At 38.4% G+C, this 24,188-nt stretch overlaps 1 non-coding gene and 2 pseudogenes across 1 annotated transcript; 2 read left to right on the top strand and 1 right to left on the bottom strand.

The window, feature by feature from the left end:
• Nucleotides 1-4,719: 4,719 nt before the first annotated feature.
• On the top strand, nucleotides 4,720-4,824 carry LOC122901538. Its single transcript, XR_006383549.1, has one exon. It is a non-coding gene; the product is annotated as a U6 spliceosomal RNA (small nuclear RNA).
• A 2,727-nt stretch (nucleotides 4,825-7,551) lies between these two features.
• LOC122899132 lies at nucleotides 7,552-18,104 on the bottom strand (annotated as a pseudogene).
• Nucleotides 18,105-21,744: 3,640 nt separating this feature from the next.
• On the top strand, nucleotides 21,745-22,652 carry LOC122898738 (annotated as a pseudogene).
• The last annotated feature ends 1,536 nt before the right edge of the window (nucleotides 22,653-24,188 follow it).

Here is a 24,188-nt window from a genome sequence, read left to right as displayed (position 1 = left end):
CTTAACAAATGCCCACTAAACTAATATTTTCCATTTCCTTTTAACAATGACTAGCAATGTAAATTTCCTACTAATGTAATCTAAAGTACATAGCTTGTTCTTGAAAATAAAATGACAGTATAATGAATTCATGAGATTGAAAATCTATAAAAACACGAAATCAGAGTTAATTCTAATAAAAGAGGGAGAGTACAAGTGCTGAGTTGAGAAAAAATAAAATATTCTAATTCTAGATTAATACTAATTTTTCCTTAACTATGAGGCACGTTAAAGAGAGAAAATAATGAGCCCATCTGGTTTAAAGTTCAAAATGATTGTGTTAAATAAGAGTACCAGGATATTCTATGACTGCAAAACTCATTTGGTTACCTGTTACAGCACTCAGTGACAACCTATTTTGAGCAATTTGAACAAGGGAATTAAGGTTTTCATATAGGAGAAAATGACAGCAATTCCAGCTATGTAAGTGTAAGTAATTCAATAAAATACTATTCCTTCCCCAGAATTTATTAGCATATCAAATAGATGAAATCAGTCTATACAGAGACAATTCCCATTAGTAACTTCTCTGATAATAAAACAGATGGCATCATTGCAGATAATTTAAAGGCATGGCTCTTTTAAAAGACAAATGCAGGGTGCCTGGGTGGCTCAGTCAGTTAAGTGTCTGCCTTCGGCTCAGGTCATGATCCCAGGGTCCAGGGATCAAGCCCCACATCTGGCTTCCTGTTCAGCAGGAAGCATCCTTCTCCCTTTCCCACTCCCTCTGCTTGTGTTCCCTCTCACTGTGTCTCTGTCAAATAAATAAATAAAATCTTAAAAAAAAAAAAAACAGCTGAGAACTTCTGAACAGAATAGATAGTAGTAAGGTAACCTTCCACAAAGCCCACAGCCAAACTCTTGCTCCCTTAACCAAGCTCCCTGGTCACTTCCAAGTACTGCACCCCTGACTAAGTGTTGGCCTGTTGGATATAAGTAATTTAGTCGTAACTTGACAGCAACCTGACTTCTTCTTTGGAGCAATATCATGACTACCATTCCTTTTATTGTTCAACTATTTGTTTAAAGTTTGTTTGCTAGATAGTAATCTCTTTAAGAACAGAGGATGTTTTTAAAGAACAGCAAGGTAGAATTTATTAAAAAGAACTATCATGATAGTGCTAGGAACCACAGCAATGAGGTTTTGTAGTGGGGAAGAGGGATTGGACTCAACTCTAAGTACAACAAGAAAAACAGGGATTTATAGCAAAGGAGTGGGATGGGGGGTGGAAGGGAGTTAGTAAAATGGAAAATCAGACATAAGGGCGATTTTGGTTAAACTGACCTAATGGAATTCCTGCTGAATGTAGATCATGGTGATCAGACATTACCTGAGGGATGACGGGGGATGAGAGACCCAATCAGGTATTGATGGTAATCTGATATCAAGAATAGGGGATTCTGGTTAAACGGATTCAGAGTGTTCTCGCTAATACTGGACAATGCAGAGATCAACGCAAATTAAAAAGTCAAGGCCTACTTAAAAAGATCTCAAAACAACCCGGTAAGAATTTAATTAAGGGAAGAATCTTTGAAGAAAAAAGGTGGAGGGGCAAGAAACTTCGTCCCTGTCCTAACAGAGTGCTTCATATGGTAAATCTTTAACAAATATTTGTTAAATTAATTAGATAATAGTGAAAAATCTTGGTCAAACACATTGATTTCTGTTTTAGTGAGATCAATGGTTAGATAGTCTTTCTAACAATAATTTGTCAACAAGTTCTATATTACTTAGGATCACTCCTCTTTGGTAATAATAGAACAGCATAAAAGATCAAATCTGAGAAGAGATCAGTGCAATAAAAAGATTAAAAGTCTTTGAATCTTGGGGCAACTGGGTGGCTCAGTCAGTTAAGTATCTGCCTCTTGGTTTCAGCTCAGGTCATGATGTTAGGGACCTAAGATCAATCCCCATGTCAGGATCCAAGCTCAGTATGGAGTCTGCTTCTCTCCCTCTCTCTATCCCTCTGCCCATCCCCCAACACACACGGTCTCTCTCTCTTTCTTGCTGTTTCTCTCTATAATAAATAAATAAATAAAATCTTTTAAAAAATAAGTTTTTGAATTTTATAAGAACTTTTTAAAACCCAAGATAATACACTTATTCTCTGTGTAACCTGGGGCAATTTATTAAACCGTTCTGAGATTTCAGTTATCTGGAAATTTGTGGTTATATTAACTAGGTCACTTATCTATAAGTTAGAAGAGGTAACAAGCTATTATCTATGGCCCAAATGTAGCTTTATAATCTGTTCTTATAAAGCCTGGGAACAAAGAATGATTTTCACATATTTTAAATAGTTGCATAGAAAAAGAAAGAGGAGTTCAGACCACATGTGGCCCACAAAGCTTCAAATATTTACTATCTGGCCCTTTGAAGAAATAATCTTCTAATCCCTGAGTGATGGTTAAATTTATATGTCAGCTTGGCTGGGCCAAGGAATGCCCAGATTAAGCCTTATTTGGGGGTGTGTCTGTGAGCATGATCCTGGATAGGTCAGCATTTGATCTGGTGGAATCAGCAAAGTCGATTGCCTTCCCCAGTGTGTGTGGACTTCATCCAATCCACTGACAGCCTTCAAAGAGAACAAAACAGAATAAAAGAGCAAAGCAAGGAGATTGTTCCTTCTTGTTTCCTGCCTGCCAGGCTGCTGAGCCCAGACATAAGTCTTCTTCTGGCCTTAGAATGGAATTCCATGTGCTCCGTGGATCTCAGGTCTTCAGACTTGGACTGGAATTATACCACCAGCCCTCCCAGGTCTCCAGCTGGCAAGTGGCAGATCTCGGGACTTCTCAGCCTCCATAACCATGTGAGCTAATTCGTCAAAATAAACCTCTTGTATTGTATAAACCCTATTGGTTCTGTTTCTGTGAAGAACCTTGACTAATACACCCTAATAATGGTAAAATGCTTGAGAATGGATACAGGTAGTTGAGGTAGGATAATGAAGGGACTGAGTCAAAAAAGAAATTGCTTTCTATTAACCATTTTATTCATTAGTATAGAGGGGGAAAAAGCATCCGATAGGTCAATCATTACCAAGTGCCAGAAGGTGTGTTGATTTTCCCCAGCAAAAGAATCTCGTCTAGAAAAGCAGCTGCTGGATTCACTACCAGATTAAGTTTACAATAATCCGCTTTCATCCTCCAAGAGCTGCCTCTCTTCTAAACAGACAGAAAAGGTGAATTGAATGGAGCTGTGGTAGAAATCATCATTCCTGCATCTTCCAAGTCCTTACAGGCACTAGGCTCTGCAATCAAGTAAATACTGTCATAGAACACTTTCGCGAATATAAATGCTTCCGGGTTTGCCTGAGACTTTCTTGGTTTGGGAATCCTAGGACTCCCCTCCACCCTGGACAAACCAGGGTGGTTGCTCCTCCTAATATAAGGACTATAACAGAGGGATTTGTTTCCTTGTAAGTGACCTGAAGAATTAGGGGAAAGAAAATTCGAAACTCAGAGTTTTAGGTTAACCACCCCTGGGTCAGCCTGGGTCAGGATCTGAAACTGTATGACTGACTGCACTGAAAGGAACGTTTGCCTTACCTAGGGATTAGATTAAGTGTCTCCTGATGGCAATTTAAGTAACTATTTTGCCACTGCATGCCATGAAAAACAAGTGCTCTTTTTTTTTATTTCTTTTCAGCATAACAGTATTCATTGTTTTTGCACCACACCCAGTGCTCCATGCAATATGTGCCCTGCCTAATACCCACTACCTGGTTCCCCCAACCTCCCACCCTCCCCCCTCCCCTTCAAGACCCTCAGGTTGTTTTTCAGAGTCCATAGTCTCTCATGGTTCACCTCCCCTTCCACTTTCCCTCAACTCCCTTCTCCTCTCCACCTCCCCATGTCCTCCATGTTATTTCTTATGCTCCACAAATAAGTGAAACCATGTGATAATTGACTCTCTCTGCTTGACTTATTTCACTCAGCATAATCTCTTCCAGTCCTGTCCATGTTGCTACAAAAGTTGGGCATTCATCCTTTCTGATGGAGGCGTAATACTCCATAGTGTATAAGTACCATATCTTCCTTATCCATTAATCAGTTGAAGGGCATCTTGGTAACTTCCAGTTTGGCGACCGTGGTCATTGCTGCTATAAACATTGGGGTACAGATGGCCCTTCTTTTCACTCCATCTGTATCTTTGGGGTAAATAGCCAGGAGTGCAATTGCAGGGTCATAGGGAAGCTCTATTTTTAATTTCTTGAGGAATCTCCACACTGTTCTCCAAAGTGGCTGCACCAACTTCCATTCCCACCTCTTTTTTACCAATGGAAACAGCATTATTACTGCCTTTAAATCTAGTCATATCCAAGAATGAATTCCAGGAAATCTGTAGCTAATTCAGGATACCAATCCTTAAGGTTCTGTTCTTCTGGAACCACATCCAACATCAGCTTCTATAATAGGCCTCAGCCAGAGAAAAAGGACTGCCATATGTGATACAAAAAAAGGAATTTATCAAGAGATTAGGCCTTACAGTACTCTGGGAGTCTGTGGTACTGTGTATCCTATTTGAAAGCACAAAACAAAATTCTACTACTTTTAAGAGTAAATTTAATCATTCCAGGTTAAACTCAGCCAATTTAACATTTGTCATTTTCTGCTTTTCTCAAAAAAAAAGGCACATGAGTTCCCAAAGAAGGGTCATCATAAGAAGCAGAGGTGGGAATGCTCTCTTCGGCCCCCATACATACTAAAATTGGAACCATACAGAGATTAGCATGGCTCCTGAGCAGGGATGACATGCAAACTCATGAAGCATTCTATATTTTTGCCCTGTGATGTGCCCTGGGTTTGTTTTCTAATAAAAGAAGAAAGTGAAAAGAAGGAGGAGGCAAGGGGGAAGAAGGAGGAGGAAAGGAGAAGGGGACAAAGAAGGGGGACGAGGAGAATGGGGAGAAAGAGAAGAATGGGAAGAAGAGGAATGAGAAGTAGAAAAAGAAGAAGGAGCAGCAGCAGAAGCAGAAGCAGCCGCCGAGGTGTGCAACAGGAGTTTGAAGGTAGACTCTTCTCGCCTACATATCCTTGGGCCCTACACTCTGCTGCCATCTAGTGAGATTCCAATCCCACTCAAGGCTCAGATGTGTCCTCCATCCACATTGGCATTCTCGGAGGCAGCCAACTTCCCACCTGGTCTTTGGTCTTATGGTCCACACCTCTTTTCTCTGCAGTGTCCTTCATCAGGAATTTTAAGACTTGCTCAGGTCTACCTAGCCTCAATCAATATCTGTCTCTTTCTCTCTTTCTCTCTCTCTTTCATTCTCTCTCCCTTAACAGCTGCATTTGCCTTAAAGATATGGGGAAAAATTAGCACCACCCCAGTGCCACCAGGGTTCCATCAAACCCTCTGCCGTCAACACTTTTTTTTATGATCTTCCTGACATGGTGGTGTAGGGCCTCTAGAATACTGTGAAGTGGCATTCTTGTGTGGTTCCAGACAGAAATGAGAGAGAAAACAGATGCTGATACTATGCGGGGTGGGGGGGGGGTCCATCCCCCCCTTCTTTATTGAGGACACAAGGCTCCTTCTCAGAGGAGAGAACTCCAACTTCAGAGGAGGAGAGAACTTCTCCAACTCCATCCTTAACTTCCTCAACTCTTCTCCCTCTTCTAGCCCACAGAAGGTTCATCGTTCCTATTTTGCCTGAATTCATTTTTTTTAATTTTTTATTTTTTATAAACATATAATATATTTTTATCCCCAGGGGTACAGGTCTGTGAATCGCCAGGTTTACACACTTCACAGCACTCACCGAAGCACATACCCTCCCCAATGTCCATAACCCCACCCCCCTTCTCCCAACCCCCCTCCCCCCAGCAACCCTCAGTTTGTTGTGTGAGAGCAGCAGAATTCCAGAGCAGGTTGCCTGAATTTATTTTTGTTTGTTTGTGCTGTATTTGTGTTTAAAACTTTAATAGAATAGTCTAAATAGTCCACACACATTGAAAACCCGCATTATGTTACAAATGTTTATAATAACGCAGAGCTGGAGCATTCTCTATCTGCCTGGTGATGATGTTGATGTTTTGCTAGTGCCCTGCCTGAAGACTGTTGTCAGACGTTTCAACATCCTGCACATCAATTGAGAAACAGACTGTACAAAATCCAGGGCTTTTAAAACAAAATAAAATAGTGGAGTTGAGAAATGGAAGTATTAATGATAAAACGAGAACTTAAATTTATGGTACAAAATTGGAAATTTATACTCTCTACTCCAGACTTCTCAACATGAGAAATCAGAAAAGCTAATAAAACGTGTCCCTTTTGGTTGGATCCCATTTAATTTTTAACTGCAAAATGAAAACAATTCTTCTCCTTTCGTAGCTATTGACAAGAAGATTCAGATTTTCTGCACAGGCCACTAGCAATGATTAATAGATATTATTTCCTTTTGGATTAAGTTACTAGACCTTGAGTAACAAATGTAGCTTCAGAAATCTTGGAGATAAGCATTAGCCTAAGTGAAAGCACCTACGAACAAGATTTAAATAACACACAAAAGCCAGTGTGTCCACTTTCCCCCACCCACGCATTCTTTGAAAAATTAAAAATGTGCAATATAAAAATGTAAGGAAAACATGAATTTATTCAACTTGGCTTTTCTGAGACGGTTAGTGTAAATACACATTTGAAGCTGCTTTTATATCAAGCAGATTTTAGTTCCTGGAAGCAAAATGTGTGAAATTTTTCTAAATTTTTTTCTAAAAAAATTTCTAATTTTTTCTAAATTTTTCTAAAGAAACTAAGTTCTTTTGCTGGACCATGACAAAAGATTCTAAGAGCCTCTGAAGCCCACTACCATATTATCTTCCCGATCTGTCTAGTGACCATTCCAACACTACCATCTCCGAAACCATCACTCCTCCCCACCATGCCCAACCTCAGTATGGTTTCTATTAAGTCCTCCCTCAGTGCAGATGGCCAAGATGCTGGATACCCATGCTGTAAGAGCTTTGTTCTTATTTCTGATAACATGTGAGGGACAAATAAAATTTTAAAAGAAAGAAGTTAAAATGAAAAGCATTCACTTGAAAAAAGTTATTTGTGGGGCGCCTGCGTGGCTCAGTGGGTTAAGCCTCTGCCTTCGGCTCGGGTCATGATCCCATGGTCCTGGGATCGAGCCCCGCATCGGGCTCTCTGCTTAGCAGGGGGCCTGCTTCCTCCTCTCTCTCTGCCTGCCTCTCTACCTACCTGTGATCTCTGTCTGTCAAATAAATAAATAAAATTTAAAAAAAAAAAAAGAAAAAAGTTATTTGTAAGTACCATCAATAAGAGTTTTCTGCAGCAATGACCAAGTCCCCTGCCTACTAAGCCTGGTGTCCTGGCATACCCATTGCATGGTCAAGCCTCATAGCAGAGTTCTTGCTTCTTACTGCTGCATTCATTCAATGGGTTGGGTAGCTTTTTTCTAGAAATGTATGAAAGATACACAGATAAAAAATTCTATTGGGGTCAACTTCAACATTATCTAACTTTTTCCTCCTTTCACTTTCTATTACCTATGCTTCTCCTTTCTTACCTTCCTCAAAATTATCAGCATGTCTATGGCTTCTTCAGTAAAGTGATACACAGTATGTGGAACCATATTTCCCAGAAGTGAAATCCTTATTCCAACGATGATGTGAATTCTGAATCTTCCTCCAGTGACTCTTCATCTCCAGATGCCATCAGCGGGCTAAAGAAGTTAATTTAAAAAAATAATAATAAATCACCCCAAACTTATTCAGTAATTGTTCTAACAGTGCCTAGACACCATGTTTCTGTTTTTTCTTGATTGTTTTAGGTGTAATAATTTTTGTTTTTTACAATTAATGTTACACCCATCACAGGCAACTATTTCAAAGCCTTCAAACCAAAAACTTCTGCTTATCTGGGTCTGATTTTATCTTGTAAGGTTTTGTCAGAACTTTATTGGTAAAGTAGTCATTGGGTTCAACATGAAAATTTAAGACAAAAGATACGGATCATCAGGATCCAAAAATTTCACTTGAATATCCTGCAGGTTTGTTCAACATTGGTTCTTCGTATTTCTGTACTAATTCACTTACCTATCTAGAGATTGGAGAAAATTTCTAGAGCAGGAAAGCCAACACTTTGAAATTCGGTTGGGATCTGGGTTTCCGACTGTTGCTGCCTTTTCTTCTGGTCTAACTCATTTATTTTTCCTGACTGTTTTAGTCTCTTTGGGTTGCTATAACAAGATACCATAGACTGGGCAGATGATATGCAACAAACATTTATTTCTTATAGTTCTGGAAGCTTCGAAGTCCAAGATCAGGGTGCCAACAGATGTGGGTTCTGCTGAGAGCCTTCTTCCGGATTGCAGACCACAGACCGCTCACTATGTTCTCACATGGTGAATGAGTGAGCTAGCTCTCCAGAGTTTCTCTTATAAGACCATTAATCCCATTTTGAGGTCTTCCATCATGACCTAATCAAAGGCCCCAGCTCTTAATACCATCAACTTAGAGGTTAAGATAGCAACATATAAATGCTGAAAGGACATAAACACTCAGACCATAGCGAAGACTCCAGCCAATTTACTCTCTGCATCATTTTCACTGTGCCATTCTACCTTGGCTTCTGGAAGTTCAACATCACCACAGAAAATATTTTCCCTTGCCAAGGAAAGATTGGGTTTAATGCTGCATACTTTATTCCAAGTGTAATTTCTTCATAGATGTCAGTTTCCAAATAAGCACATTTCACCTGAAGGTGTTTCAGTGCATTGGGACTCCTTAACTGCTTAGGTAAAGTTTCAATGTAGCTTGAAGGAATGCAAAAGACGGCTTTAAGTCATTCTTGAAAAGATAACAAAACAAAGATTCTGGACGCCCAGGTACATTAGGTTTCCTTTATTATCACCCACTTATAGCAGCTTCTGAAGAACTTAAAGAAGCATCACCTGTTGTCAGGATTCCTGACTTGAGCCCTCACACCTCCTTTGACTGGGTGGCACAGCCACTGTGCTCACTCTTTGGCCATGGTCCCCAGTAACACTGCTCTGGTACCTCTTTGCCACATTAATCCAGCTGAGTAGTCTCCCAAATTATATTTTATACCCATGAGAGGTGCTTTTTCCTCACTGAAAAGTAATAATCGTCATATGCATGTGTTCATGCCCATGTCCCATTTTCAGGGGGAAAAGGAATTCTCAAAGGACCCAGATCTAGGAGCACAGAGGGAGGGATCACGGCATAAAAAGGAGTGGTTTGCATAAGAAACTCTTAATCTCACAAAACAAACTGAGGGTTTGGGGAGGGGTTGGGGGTGGGGGGCTGGGGGGGTTATGGACATTAGGGAGGGTGTGTGCTATGGTGAATCCTGTGAAGTGTAAACCTGGTGATTCACAGACCTGTACCCCTGGTGCTAATAATACATTATATGTTAATTAAAAAAAAAAAACAAAAGGAGTGGTTTGGGTGCCGAGGGGGATATATGTGGTCACACATTACAATATCATTCCACTACAGGACCTACAGTCCAGTTTCCTTTGTCTGCCCACAAGGCAGTCCATGTTCTGATGACTCCTGCCAAGAATTCCAGCCTCATTTCCTGTTACTCCTAGTCCTTCCCTTCATACATGTACAAACCTGTACCTCTAGAGTATCTCATCTCTACCTCATCATGCTTTACAACCAGGATGTAGCCTTGTTTTTTAGTTCTCCACTAGAACTTTCAGAGGAGGGTTGATAAAGAAATACCCCCTCTGTCTAATAAGTACTCAGTTTTATAAATGAATGAATAAAGCAACTGATGGACATTGCTGATCTCACACTGGGTTTATTTTAATTGTTGAGTACTTACCTTACCTTGTCTTTTGATGAACAGACATCTGCTCACTTCCCTCACAACCCCAACCCAGGCCCCACTTCCATTATCGCCAGTTCACTGTGAGGTCTTTGAGGAATTAGCTTGTGTACCCTGAAGCACAGATCACACTGCCTGGAACAAAATTAGTATTTTAACTGAATTCACCATATTTTCTCAAGTTGGCTTTTGCACCTTGTGTATCACTAAATGGACACACTTCTATCCTGCATAACAGGCTTTAAAATACATTTTACAGTCGCCTCACTTTATCTCGTAAGATTTACTGCAAATGGAAGCCACTGTGAGTGATCCAACACTTATCATCAAGCTATTATGAAGATCTCAAAATGCTTTAAAATTGATTCAGCAGTAAAATATTTCTCCATTGCTCCTTGGAGAAGCTCTAGAAATCTTCTGGTTTTTCTTCTCCCTCTAACTTTATTTTATTTTGGTTTCTAAATATGTTCCAGGACATTAAAACAAACCACTGAGACAAATCTATGAGGCAGTTTAAATGAATTGGAATTTGTAAGAACTTTCCTTTTTAATCTGGGACCTCTAGGGAGTAGTAAAGGCAACGTTTTGCTCTTGTAATTAAATTCATTCTGTCTTTTTCTTTAGAAGCAATAGAGCTTCCGGTATTAGGGCTCATTATTTGAACTTCCATAAGAATTTAAACACATTTGAAATGGTGACTAGTTTTCTGAGGAAGGAGATATGAGGAACTAGAAAATCGATGACATAAAATTGGAATTGAAGATAGAAATCTGATAGCCAGACAACACCCTTGTTGGAAAACTACTGGAATTTAGTCAGTGATGGGGTCCAGTGTTAAATATATTAAAGACTAATTCTCATGCAAAAGCCAAAAACTGTTGTGCTTTGTTTTTTGTTCTGTCTTCGAATCTTGTCAATTTCCTCACATGTTATTTGGGTTCATTGCCAAATTATACCATATTGTGGGTAGGCTTCCAGAACCTTCTCACTGCCAAGTCAATGAGATATCTCACATGAAAGTTCCCCCAAGAAATCAAATTACTCTAATTTGATACTTAAAACTTTAGATTCTTAATATATAACAGCATTTCAATACTCTATGCAGAGAGCTGTATCATAAATTTAGTGTAGGTACTTTTTTTCTGGAGTAAAAAAAAAAGCTAAAAAAGAAGTTACGGGGGAAAAAATAATCAATTTTAACTTACCATGTCCTAGGGTGAGGAGGGATGGGTGAAATAAGTGGTGCAGATGAAGGAAGGCACTTGCTGTGATGAGCACTGGGTGCTGTATAAAGTGTTAAATCACTATATTGTACACCTGAAACTAATATTACACTGTATGTTAACTACCTGGAATTAAAATTTTTAAAAATTTTACAAACACTTAAAAAAATATTTACCATGTCCTAAAGAAGAAAATTGTCACTGTATAATAAAAATGAAAGCATCCTCTTCTTCTACAATGAAGTCAGATCTCATAATAGGAATTTGATATTCAAACAATGTGAAAAATCAGATTGTCAAAATTTGTTGAAGAAGTAACAAAATTACCGCTTTGTTTTATTTATTAAAAAATCATATTAAACCTTACTTGGGAATTATTTCTTCAAGTTAAGCAAACACAAAACTTATAACACAAACACAGAAGAACATTTATGAAAGGATTCCAGCAGAAACAAGCAGACATGTGTACTGTTACTTAACTAAAAGGAGAAAGGAAGTTGCAAGGTTTTGAGCCAAATGTTTGTGGCACCCAGTGTTTGAGGCTAGAGTAAACTATTTCTTTGTCCACCAGAGTTAACCATTTACCTCACTCCCAAAGACTCAGCTGAATCACCACAACACAGACATCTCAGCAACATCCCTCTGGGAGATAAAAGAAATAAAAGAAAACAAATACTAAACTTCTATCATTATTTTCAAAGGAAAAATGTTTAAAGAAGCTCCTCCAACTGGTTTTCTGTTTTGTTGTTGTTTCATTTGGGTTTTGGCAGTGGAAGATTCAACCTCATCTCCGGGATCTAGTTTTCTTCAAGTGCACAGCAATGTATGTTGTCCAAATTTGCAGAGTGCTGGTGGAAACATTAAGAATCTTAGGGAATATTAACTGCTTTGTATCCCCGTCAATTTTTGTCATTGCCATTTTATGTAATCAGAAAAAAAAACTAACTTATGAAATTAGAGATAATTACTTACAGTAGATGATAAAATTAACTTTCCCTAAAGTGGATCATTAATTTTTATATTAATCAGTTAAAAAGTGGCACTGAAATATGTCCGGCATTCAGAAGGACTCAGATCAAGTCTAAAACAGTGATTTGGACCCAAGAGTTCAGAAAGTTTGCAAACTCAAAATGGTACATTTATGCTTTTCTTGAATCTCTGTCTTATTCTAGTCATCTATATTCCCCACACTTGTCACAAAGTTCCTGGACATAAGAACTGGAAAGATATAATTGTGTGCTTTTATAAATGTTCAATTAATGTGCATTTCATAATTTTGAAATTTTTGTGACCACCCTTATCTCACAATTGTTTAGTCTACCCTTTTCTTGAAGAGCACAATACCAGTCTGCCAAAAAGAAAGAAAGAAAGAAAGAAAGGCAAGGCAACATCACAGAATGAAAACACCAAAAAAGAAATACTTTTGGGGGCACCTATGTGGCTCAATGGGTTAAAGCCTCTGCCTTCAGCTCAAATCATGATCTCAGGGTCCTGGGATGGAGCCCCAGAGCGGGCTTTCTGCTCAGCGGGGAGCCTGCTTCCCCCTCTCTCTGCCTGCCTCTCTGCCTACTTGTGATCTCTGTCTGTCAAATAAATAAACAAAATCTTTAAAAAAAAAAAAAGAAAGAAAGAAAAAAGAAATACTTTTGGAGGGTGGCATAAAAGAATAGAAATTCTCTAAAGAGATAGCCTCAATTTTTCATTTTTTTTTTCCCTTCTTATCCACTGGAAAATATCCTCAGTCTCCTAAGTATCAGTTTTTGTTTATCAAGTAGATAAACAAAAGAATCCACAATTTATAATGTAAGAATGATTATAAATTAGAATGCCATTATGTATATTCCCTGTGGCATCTTTTTATCTAGCAGCTGTCTCCTCTGTCTCTGTTAATTCTCAAACACAAAATTAAATCTAGATAGTCCTCTTATAAATTGTGATGTATTTCTGGGAACACTGGAAAATCTTCAGCTACAGTACAATTGTGTCACACTATATATAGTAAGAAAATTATTATATTTTTGTCAGCTTCCTGGTAACTATTGGAATTAAGTCAGGCTTTTATGAAAAATAACCCCCCCAAAAACTGTTCTAATTATAGAATTACCATTTGAGTAAGTGAACATAAATTCCAATTTGTTCTAGTATTCTATTAATTTTTTAAAATTATTAATATCATGTTGTTGGACATCAATAGAGGCATATTATAGTGCTTAGGAAAATGATACGAAGTAGACATTCAATACATTTTTTTAAATGAACAGTGAAAAAGGGGCTTCTGGATGGTGTAGTTGGTCGAGCATCCAGCTCTTGGTTTCTGCTCAGGTCATGTTCTCAGGGTCATGGGATCAAGCCCTGTGTCAGGCTTCATGACTGGTGGGCACTCTTCTTAAGACTCTCTCCCTTCTTCTCGGCCCCTCCCCCATCACATGCACACACTCTCTCCAAAATAAATAAATAAATATTTAAAAATAAATAAGTGATGAAAAAGATACTCCACTTTATTATCTACTTTCATGTCAAGCAAAGTTTTGTTTTCTTGTTACTGTACTACCTAAATTTAAAACATTCCATCTGATTTGAACCATTAGCCCTACCTTAAAATAATCTGAGTTTTTAAATTTAGGCAGTGCAATTTAGCCAGACCCACAACATTCTTAATAGGACACGAACTGTGCAGAAAAAACTGCAAGGGTATAACAGTCAGCCTCCTTCCCCTGAAGAACTTACAGAATAAGAAGGACAAGTACATTAATAGTTATAAGACAAGCGAAAATACAAACCTCATGGTAGAAAAGGGTATATACAACGGTTAACCAGGGATCTCAGCAAAGGTATCTAGGGGAAAGGTAGCATTTGAAATAAATTATGAAAAGAGGTAACAAGACCTTGGCATATGACATTAGAGAAATAGGATATCCCAAGGAAAGAAAATACAATGTACTTTTTGAGATCTATTCAAGGAACTATGACTAACCCACTTTTACTGAAACAAACGGTCAATGTAGAAATAAATTACAAGAGTAGTCTGAAAGTTGATGTTCAGCTTGGTTGGGTCTAGGAGTCTGTACTTATTGCAGTAGGTAAAGCTTTAAGGTTTGTATCCATCAGGATCTCAAGCAAACAGCACATTCCCATGGCATCAGTGAGTGGGGTTAGATGAAGAGAATACTTAGAAAGGGTGTGTGGGCTGAGTAACAGACACTAACAAGGGATAACATCCTGCCACCGCAGCAGGGTATGCACCACTAGTCCCAAAGGGGGAAGTGGAAGAAAATATTCCTGGAACCTGCAGAAAGAAGCTATAACTATAAGAAAATGCCTCCTGACATGAAGCAAGACCATCTGTGGAGGTGGGTAGGCAACCTGTGGGTGAGCTAGGAGAAAGCCAGGGAAATAAATATCCTAACTTCTGGTCTTCTCTCTCCAATCTGCTGCTACTGCCCCCTACTGGCTAAATCCAAATGGAAGCTGGAGGCAAGGAAGCCTGTTGATGCTGTCCAAACAGGTCTTCCGCCCAGGGCATAGAGCAGGGCAGAGAAGGGAATGGATCTGGAAGGGCAGAAGGCAAATATCTGGCTCAAAGTCTGGGGACACAGCTCTTCTTAGGTAAAATAACCTAACAGTCTGGTGTTAATCCAATAGAATCAAGAGATGTGTAGCCTAAAAAACTAAGAATATGATACAGAAGACTAGCAAACAAAGTGAGAAATCGGGCCATGGCATGGAAAAAGAGGTGAAAATTTATCTATGAGAAATATTACAGTGATAAATTTTGGGGCTTCTAAAAGATTAAATATATGGGGAAAGGAAAATTAGAAGTCCAAAATTTTTCATCTCAGTTCCTGGGAGAATAGGCCATTTTAGAAACATAAAATTAAGTGCTGGATTTTAGAGTAAAATAAAGTTGCCAAGTCCTTCTCAAGGGAATGGGGTACACTGAAGAATGTGTGCTAAAAGTAGATCTTAGAAGTCAGGCACAAACCAGGGTCACATCAAAAATGAATCTGGACCAATTTGGGGCCCAATATCATCCATATACCGTTCCTTTAAAACAAAACAAAACAAAAAAGCTACTCTAAGAAATCATACCACCAATCCCTCTCCCAGGAACAATATTCCAAAAACAAAACAAAACATGTAAATGTGTAAGTCATAGGGAAGGACAAATGGGAAATATCTAACACAGAATGAAAAGCAAACAACTGTAGTAATTGTAGTTATAAAACAAGCTGTACAATCATAACTCTTGAAAGGCTGCATAAAATAAAATCCGTGATTTGGCAATAAAACAAATGAAAATTCAAGAACATACCAAAACAAAGAGTAGGAGAGGGAGGAGAGAATAACCTTCACTGTCAACAGTTAAAACAGTGTGGTAGTGTCATAGGACTAAACACATAGATGAAGAGGAAAAAATGATCTGTCTGAAAGAGAGATGTATGCATGTAGGAACTGGAACATGATAAAAATGTACTTAAAATTAGGGAAGGGGAGGGGCACCTGGGTGTCTCAGTTCAGTGTCTGTTTGCCTTTGGCTCAGATCATGATCCCAGAGTCCTGCGATCTAAGCCCAGCCCAACCCCACCGCAGTGTGAAGCTCTCTGCTCAGTGGGGAGTGTGCTTTTCCCTCTCTTTCTGTCCCTCCCCCTGCTCTTGCACTCTCTCTCTCTCAAATAAATAAATAAAATCAATTTTAAAAAGAAAAATAAATAAGTTTCAATAAAATAAAATTAGAGAAAGGGAAATATGGATCACTCAATAAATTGTTTGGAAACAACTAATCTTTCGGAAAAGATTAACGTAAGATTTGTTATCATTTAGGAATGATTTCATGTGCAAGTAGCAGAAATCCCTACTAACAGTTGCTTAAATAAAGTTGGGGGTGGGGGTTACATGGTTATCCAAGAACTCTGGGAATAGGCATTTCAGGACTGACAATGGCTCAACAATGTCACCAAGAACCAGGTTGTTTCTCTTTTCACTCCACCATCATTATTCTGTTGGCTTTTGTTTTCATCCTTATGACCTCAGGATATAGACAGATGTTAGCTATACCTCATGATCTCAGGCCTGTGTTCCAGGCAAACAGAAAGGGGAAAGGCAGAGAGCAAAATGGTCCAACCAGTCCACACATGTACCCAAATCTTACCAGTGGTGGCATCTGTAACTGGATTCTTTTTATCATTGGTTTTTGTTGTGTTGTTGTTGTTTGTTTGTTTTGTTTTGTTTTTGCTTAATCTGTATCTTCCCAATAATCATGCATTGAGTTTTGCCAGAAATATACTATGAATCTATTTCCATTTTGCAGAAAGATTGATTAATCAAGGAAATCATAAATCTCTTCCTAAATCAGTAAGCCTCCATTGCTCTGTGACTCTAAGTATTTTGAATTATCTTAAATTTTATTTTTAGCACACACCACTCACTAGATTCCTTCTTGTGGAAAATGAGCTGCAGTGAAAACTTACTTTTATGTACCAAACCCCTGGGAGCACAAAAAATTATGGGTTGTCTTAGCAATAATGCTGCCTCTAAGAACTCTATTTAATGCATTTAGATAAGTTGTGCATTTCCAAGCATCTAATTGCAACTGTTAAAAATTATTCCCAGCATGATCCTCCCAGAAGGGGAAGATGTGGGAATGAGAATAGAATAATCAACCTACAATGAATTTTTCAATACTTACCTCTATTTTCAGATTTTGCTTAAATATTCTATTCTACCCTAGGATATGTCCATTTTTACCATGCAGATGAGTGTAATTTTCTGAGAATCCAGTAATATCATAGAGTACCAAAAAGATTGCTAAATTTTGGAAAGAACAGAAATGTCTGTGCTTGGGTTAGAAATAAATCCTCACAAGAACCCAAATGGTTCTTGTGATTAACTTACATGATACACTGAAGATTTTAATCAGGTTAATTATCTCATCATGTGTCAGTCAATCATACTAACATTGGTGGCAGAAAGGCAGTTAAAGTCCAAAAGAAGAAAATGGTATTCAATTTCGGGTGACGGATTTTTTTTTCTTCCTTCTTGGTCTTCAAATAGCTTAAAGAAGTTATTTTCCACAAGCCATTTCCTAGTGAGTTAAGGTGCAGCTGTTTAATAACCACTCTGGACCTCCTCTTAGGAATTTTTAGGGTGCTATAGCAGACGGGCATCTGACCAGGCTGCATTTCAGTCCTTAGCATAGTGCCCAGTCATTCCATGTAACTAGAAAGAGGTTAGAAACTGGTGTTTTATGTTCCCTTCATTCTCTTTTCTGCTGGTGGGATTGTGTCTGATTCCTGAAAAAGAGAAATTGCTACATTAAACAAAGCCTGTTCCAGTATCGCTCTCATGTTAGTGTGAATCTCCGCTGAGGAGGTTCCTGATCTTTAACAAGTCAATTGACATGTTTGGTTCTTACTTTCCTCACTGGTGAGATAGGTGCCATTGTGAAGATGAGGAAAGGTCCTGATTCAACAGTGCCTTGCACATAATAGCCATTTAATATGTTTTAGCTGTAATGTCTATTATTTTATATCATATTGTTAAAATCCGATCCATTTTTCGAGACTCCTTCATTCATGTCCGGCTTTCTCAATGAAACCATCACCACTGTAGGGGAGTCTAAACAATCTGCACTTACTGATTTTTGTAAGACCTATTATTGCCCTATTTGAGAATTTAATTACATCCTATCTTACGAGTCATTCCCCAGCTTTCTCATGTTCTCCCAGGAGACCTTGGATCCTAAAGGGTCTCAGGTCCTAATTCTGACCAAAGAAGGAAAAATACATGCTTGAGTCCAAAAGCCCCTGTGTTCTGGAATAATTCTGTGCTCTATACTTCATGCAAATGGATGAGCTCCAACTAGCTCGCAGGTCCACTAAGCAGATTTTCCTTCCAACTCGGGTTTCCTGGCATATAAGCCCGGGTGTTAGAGCCTAGCATCTCTCCTTGAGCCCACTCTCTTTTGTGTCTCTCACTAGCTGCTGCCAATCTTCTCCCTCAAAAGGGATGACGTTATTCATTCCCGCTTCCTGCTTCCACCTCCCAGTCACAGGCAAGGATTATTTTTTAAATATCCTGATCACATAAGATCAGAATATATATGCTAGCAATGACTATTCAAGTTTTCTTTGGTTTCTAAACTGTCTTTGTCAAATCCCTCCTCCCTGTGATTTCAGCAGCATGACCTCGCGTGCAGCCTATCTAACTTGCCCACAAGCCCACGTGAGGCCAGGCCCGCAGACTGACAGATACTGTGATAGAACAATTGAGGTTGTCCAGACCCTTAAGGAGAAGTAACCAGGTTTATACTTTGTCACAATGAGAAGTCCTGAGTTTGTTGGTTTTTTTTTTAAGATTTTATTTACTTATTTGTCAGAAAGAGAGAGAGAGAAAGCACACAAGCAGGCAGAGAGGCAGGCAGAGGCAGAGAGAGAGGCAGGCTCCCTGTCGAGCAAGGATCCAGATGCGGAACTCGATTCCAGGACCCTGGGATCATGACCCGAGCCAAAGGCAGCAGCTTAACCCACGGATCCACCCAGGTGTCCCGAGAAGTCCCTGAGGTTTTTAAAAAGGGAAGTGACATAATAGAATTTGCCTTTTAGGAAAATCTGCCTGAGTGCAGTGTGAAGACATCTGGATAATATCTTTTTATTATAAACACCAAACCAGTTATGAAAGGAAGCAAAACCCTGAAGGACGAGAGGCCCAAAGAGGCTGAGATAAAAAGGTCTGATTTTAGAAAGTGATGTGCAGGTGGAGAGAAATGGAAGCAAAATGTGACAGAGGTTAAATCAACAGAATTTTATGGTTATTTGAATACATCATGGGGTAAGAGAAATAAGAAAAATAAGTTGCTTACAGTCAAATATTGCATGTTTCCTGTCTCATATACAACTTATGGTGGGAATGATCTCAAATGTTTTTATACACACTTCAGTGCCCAGTAAATATGTGTTCAGTTAACCAAAAACAACCGATAAGTTTGCCTATGTTATCAGCAACAAGCCTGTCTAAAAAGAATTCTCTTATTAAAACCTGGAACCTAAGCTGCAAGACAATTTTTATCAGTTTTTCCAGGTTTGCATGGAAAACAATGCTGACAAAAATTGCAGAAATGCCTGGAAACTAGAATATAAATTCACTCATTGTTTCGGAGGTTATATGCTGACCTGATCCTTCTTGGTGTTATTAATAATCATTAGAATTATTTTGGATAGTGCTAATAAAGCTTATCTACTTTAAATCAAACTTAGATCATCTAATTGAAGATATACCAATGATTCTCAAACTTCAGTGGGTATTATCTCCACCTGGAAGGTTTTGTTTTACTTTTAACTTAAAAAGTCAGAGTTCCTGGGGCACCTGGGTGGCTCAGTTGGTTGAGCAAATGCCTTCGGCTCAGGTCATGATCCTGGACTTCCAGGATCAAGTCCTGCATCGGTCTCCCAGCTCCTTGGGGAGTCTGCTTCTCCCTCTGACCTTCTCCTCTCTCATTTTCTCTGTCACTCATTCTTCCTCGAATAAATAAATAAAATCTTTAAAAAAAAAAAAAAAGTCAGGGTTCCCATAAGATGGAACTAGAGGGTATTACACTAAGCGAAATAAGCCAATCAAAGAAAGACAATTATCATATGATCTCACTGATATGTGGAACTTAAGAAATAAAACAGAGAATCAAAGAGGAAGAGACGAAAAAAATAAAACAAGACAAAACCGGAGAGGGAGACAAACCATAAGAGACTCTTAATCATAGGAACAAATGAAGGTTGCTGGAAGTGGAGGTGGGGAGGTGGGGGAGTTGGGTAACTGGGCGATGGACGGATACTATGTGTTGTAATGAGCACTGGGTATTATATGAGACTGATGAGTCACTGAACTCTACCTCTCTCTGAATAGGTCTCTGAACAATAATACATTATATGTTAATTAATTGAATTTAAATTTTTAAACATGTTTTTTAAAAAGTCAGACTTTCTGATTCAGCTGGTTTAGAATAGAGTCCAAGAAATCACTTTGAGAACCACTGCCTTAGAATAGTGCTTCCAAAACCTCAATTATAAAAAAACACCTACAGTACTCATTAAAAATAAAGAGTCCATGTTTCACCTCTGCTCACCTCTAAATCAAAGAGTTCAGGGGAGGCATTCAGGTATCTGTTTTTTTAAAAGAACTTCATGTGATTCTTATAATCAGCCAAGTTTGTGCAACGCTGCCTTAATCCACCCCATGAGGTAGGTTCTATTATTAGTCTTATTTTACCAAAGAAAAAACAGAGGTTTAGCAAGCTTTAGCACCAACAAATGGCAAAGCTCTTAACCTTTCTACTAGAGGTCTTAAACCATCGTTCATGCTCAAATACAAAAAGTTTCTTAGATGGAAGTACTATGAGCCCTTTGATAAAAGGGTCTTTATCTTTTTATTTTAGTATCTCTAAAACCTTGCAATATGCATATAGAATGGTTGGTTAGAACCAAGCCCTGTAAAATAATGCTATGCTTATATAAAATTTAAAACACAGAGCTGCTAACAACAAGCAGATGAAGAACCCAGTCGGTTCAAAGAACCAGTGAAATGCAGGGAGCCAGAATCAAGTCATCATTTAAATGAACCGACTAAAAAATTTAATCAAAATTCTCAACTCAGTAACTCCTAGTAGGAAAAAATAGATATTGATTTCGATGCCAAAAAATGTATTTTGCTAAGTATTTTATAACTGGCTTGACATTTAGAATAAAAAGATATTAGCCAGATGTTAAAAGCTTTAAAAGTGCCTTACAGAGTGTTTTACTAGATACTTCAGGATTTTCAGAAGATGAAATATCACTGTTTGCAGCAAAGTTATTACATACACGAAGTGTCCTTACAATTTTTTCTTCTAAAATGCTCCACAATTAGATCGAATGACTTTTAAAATATATAGTATTCTGTGCTCTTCTGACTGTAAGCTTATGTAAATAATAATGGTAACGTTTATTAAGTACTCTATGTCTTTTAACACATTGAGTCCTCATAGTAAATATTTAAGGTAAATATTATTACTTTCATCATTTACACATAAGGAAACAGGCCCAGAGAGATATAAAGCTGCCCCGGATGGCTTTGCCAGCAAGTTGTGGAGGTGGCCACTGAAACTAGGCTGTCTGGGTCTAGAGTTCACGTGCTCAACCAGAATGCTATGCTGTCCCCTATATTTTGAATAAAGAACGGATATCCTCGTTTCACTTACTTTCTGAATTTGTATCTCCAGGTGTCGTTATTTGCAATAATAGAAGGATATTAGAGATGAAACGGGAACAATAAAGAGGAAATAATAAAGAATGATCTCTCGGGGCACCCGGGTGGCTCATTCAGTTAAGTGCCTGCCTTCGGCTCAGGTCATGATCCGGGCATCCTGGAATGGAGTCCAGGATCCGGATCCCTGCTCAGCGGGGAGCCTGCTTCTCCCTCTGCTGCCCCTCTTGCTTGTGCTCTCTCATGCTCTCTCTGTCAAATAAATAAATAAAATAAAATAAAAAGATTTCTCAAGAACAAAAAAGGTGCTTAATTTAGGCCATGCCTAAGCAAACAGAGAAGGAATAGGTGGCCATTACACTTACAGGGGTTAGAAAACTGGCTGCCAACAATTTTTCAAAGAGCAATTCTGAGGCCCCAGCGGGGGATGAGGAAGAGTCCGGGTTGAGCCCCAACTGAGTCGTGGGCTCGCGCTCTAGTTTCCCAGGCCTGCCCCACCTAAAGAAATGAGTGGTGGATTGGCCCCAAGTAAAAGCACAGTTGTATGTATCCAACTTGCCCTTTTCCCTGACCAACAATGACTTACACCGGATATTTTCCAAGTATGGCAAAGTTGCAAAAATCTCTGAATGAATTTCCATACAAACATTAATTATAAATCATGAGAATGCTATGAAGTCAAAGACAGAGCTATAAGCACCTATATACAGGGTTACTGTAATGAAAGATAAAGATACCAGGAAGAGTAAAGGGGTTGCATTTATTTTGTTTTTGGATAAAGACTTTGCACAAAACTGTACCAGAGCAATAAACAACAAACAGTTATTTGGTAGAGTAATAAAAGCAAGCATTGTTATCCACAATGGAAGAGCAGCTGAGTTCATCCGAAGACGAAACTACTTTGACAAATCAAAGTGTTATGAATGTGGGGAAAAGGGACACTTAAGTTATGCCTGCCCTAAAAATATGCTTGGAGAACGGGAACCTCCAAAGAAGAAAGAGAAAAAGAAAAAAAAAAGAAAATTCCTGAACCAGAAGAAGAAATTGAAGAAGTAGAAGAAAGTGAAGATGAAGGGGAAGATCCTGCTCTTGACAGTCTTAGTCAGGCCATAGCTTTCCAGTAAGCCAAAATTGAAGAAGAACAGAAAAAATGGAAACCCAGTTCAGGAGGTCCCTCAACATCAGATGATTCAAGACGCCCAAGAATAAAGAAAAGCACATATTTCAGTGATGAGGAAGAACTGAGTGATTAAAATTGTATTTATTATGTAAATATCATTTAAAAAAAATTTTTTAAGTCTTGGGGTACCAAGTTCAGTTGAAATTAAAGGTTACTTTTAGAATTTAAGCATAAAAACCACATAGTACCAAATAATTTTTTTTTACTATAAAATAGGTTCATAGGAAATTGAAAATAATTTTAAAGTATCATGTTTCTATCCTGCCTTAGCAGAATAATAAAAATCAAGATTTTCTAGTAACCATTAATCTTGAAAACAGTTCATTTGAGTTAAAAAGAAATCTTAATACTGTCATAGTATTGCCATTGTCATCCCAAGAAAAAAGACGAATATTAAAAAGATGTGTTTGGGAAGCTCATTATAAAAGTTTATTCATGTCTGATTGGTTTACATGAAGACATTTGAAGTAAATTTCATCTTTAAGACAAAAACTTCATGAAGACTAGAAGATGCTGACTGATGTATTGTTATTAAATGTTAATAAAATTTTCAAGAGAATTTTGTTTTTAAATTTAAAAAAAGAGCAATTCTACATGGACAAGCAAATTCTGCCAAATCACTGTGAAAATCTTCTTAATGCAGTCTTGCTACAATGCTTTCCTAGAGGACCCAGTCAAAGGATCAGGCTCCAGTAGTCTGATGGCTGCGGAATTTTGGTTTTCATTCCACATTCACCTTTTGGGGTTATAGGATTACAGTGTAAGCTGACATCACTGCTTCTCAGAGGGCAGTGGAAAATTTGAATGGATTCAGAAGATCTGAGAAAGCTAAATCCCCAAACCCACTGTGCTCCTCTTACCAGTAAAAGCAGACCTCCCTCTCATTTCCCTTCTCCTCCTCAAGGGTCCTGAAATGACCCTACTGAGAGCATGCCAGTTTTCCTCCCATTCTGATTTCCTTACTGAAAGCACACTGGTGTAGGGAAACATTTTAAACATAATAATAATAAATCTCATTAGTTTTACAGTGTAGGATACACAACCCATTCATAATACATATTTGTTGAATGGGGAGTTAGACGAAGTCTTAAGCCTGTCTATTGTATCAAATTCCAGACTCCAGTGAGGCATATTATAGCAAGAATCTGGTATGTTCCAGTATTTTCTTCCTAAGTTTATTTGTCTGAATCCAATCTCATTAGAGGGAAGATAATTACACTAAACTTATAAATGTTGGATCTCCTCTCTGCAGAGAAGAGCCCTCCACTTTCAATTAATTAAGATAAAAATGAAGGCAGATTTTCCCAATACAAGAAAAGCTTAAAGTAAATTTATTAATTCTATCTGCAGTGGCTTTTTTTTTTTTTTAAGATTTTATGTATTTATTTGACAGAGAGAAATCACAAGTAGATGGAGCGGCAGGCAGAGAGAGAGAGGGAAGTAGGCTCCCTGCTGAGCAGAGAACCCGATGCGGGACTCGATTCCAAGACCCTGAGATCATGACCTGAGCCGAAGGCAGCGGCTTAACCCACTGAGCCACCCAGGCGCCCTATCTGCAGTGGCTTTTTATTTTCTATTTTCTTTTATTTTATCTAAATAATATATTAATACGGTTCAAAAAATCAAATGGAATTTAAAAAACTCATAAAGAAAAGCAATTATTTTCTATAATATCCCTCTCCACCTATCCATT

This window comes from Neovison vison, chromosome 2 (assembly GCF_020171115.1).
Source record: "Neovison vison isolate M4711 chromosome 2, ASM_NN_V1, whole genome shotgun sequence".
Taxonomy (NCBI): domain Eukaryota; kingdom Metazoa; phylum Chordata; class Mammalia; order Carnivora; family Mustelidae; genus Neogale; species Neogale vison.
The sequence above is the reverse complement of the archived record's forward strand: the minus strand, read 5'-3'. Positions and strand labels throughout refer to the sequence as shown.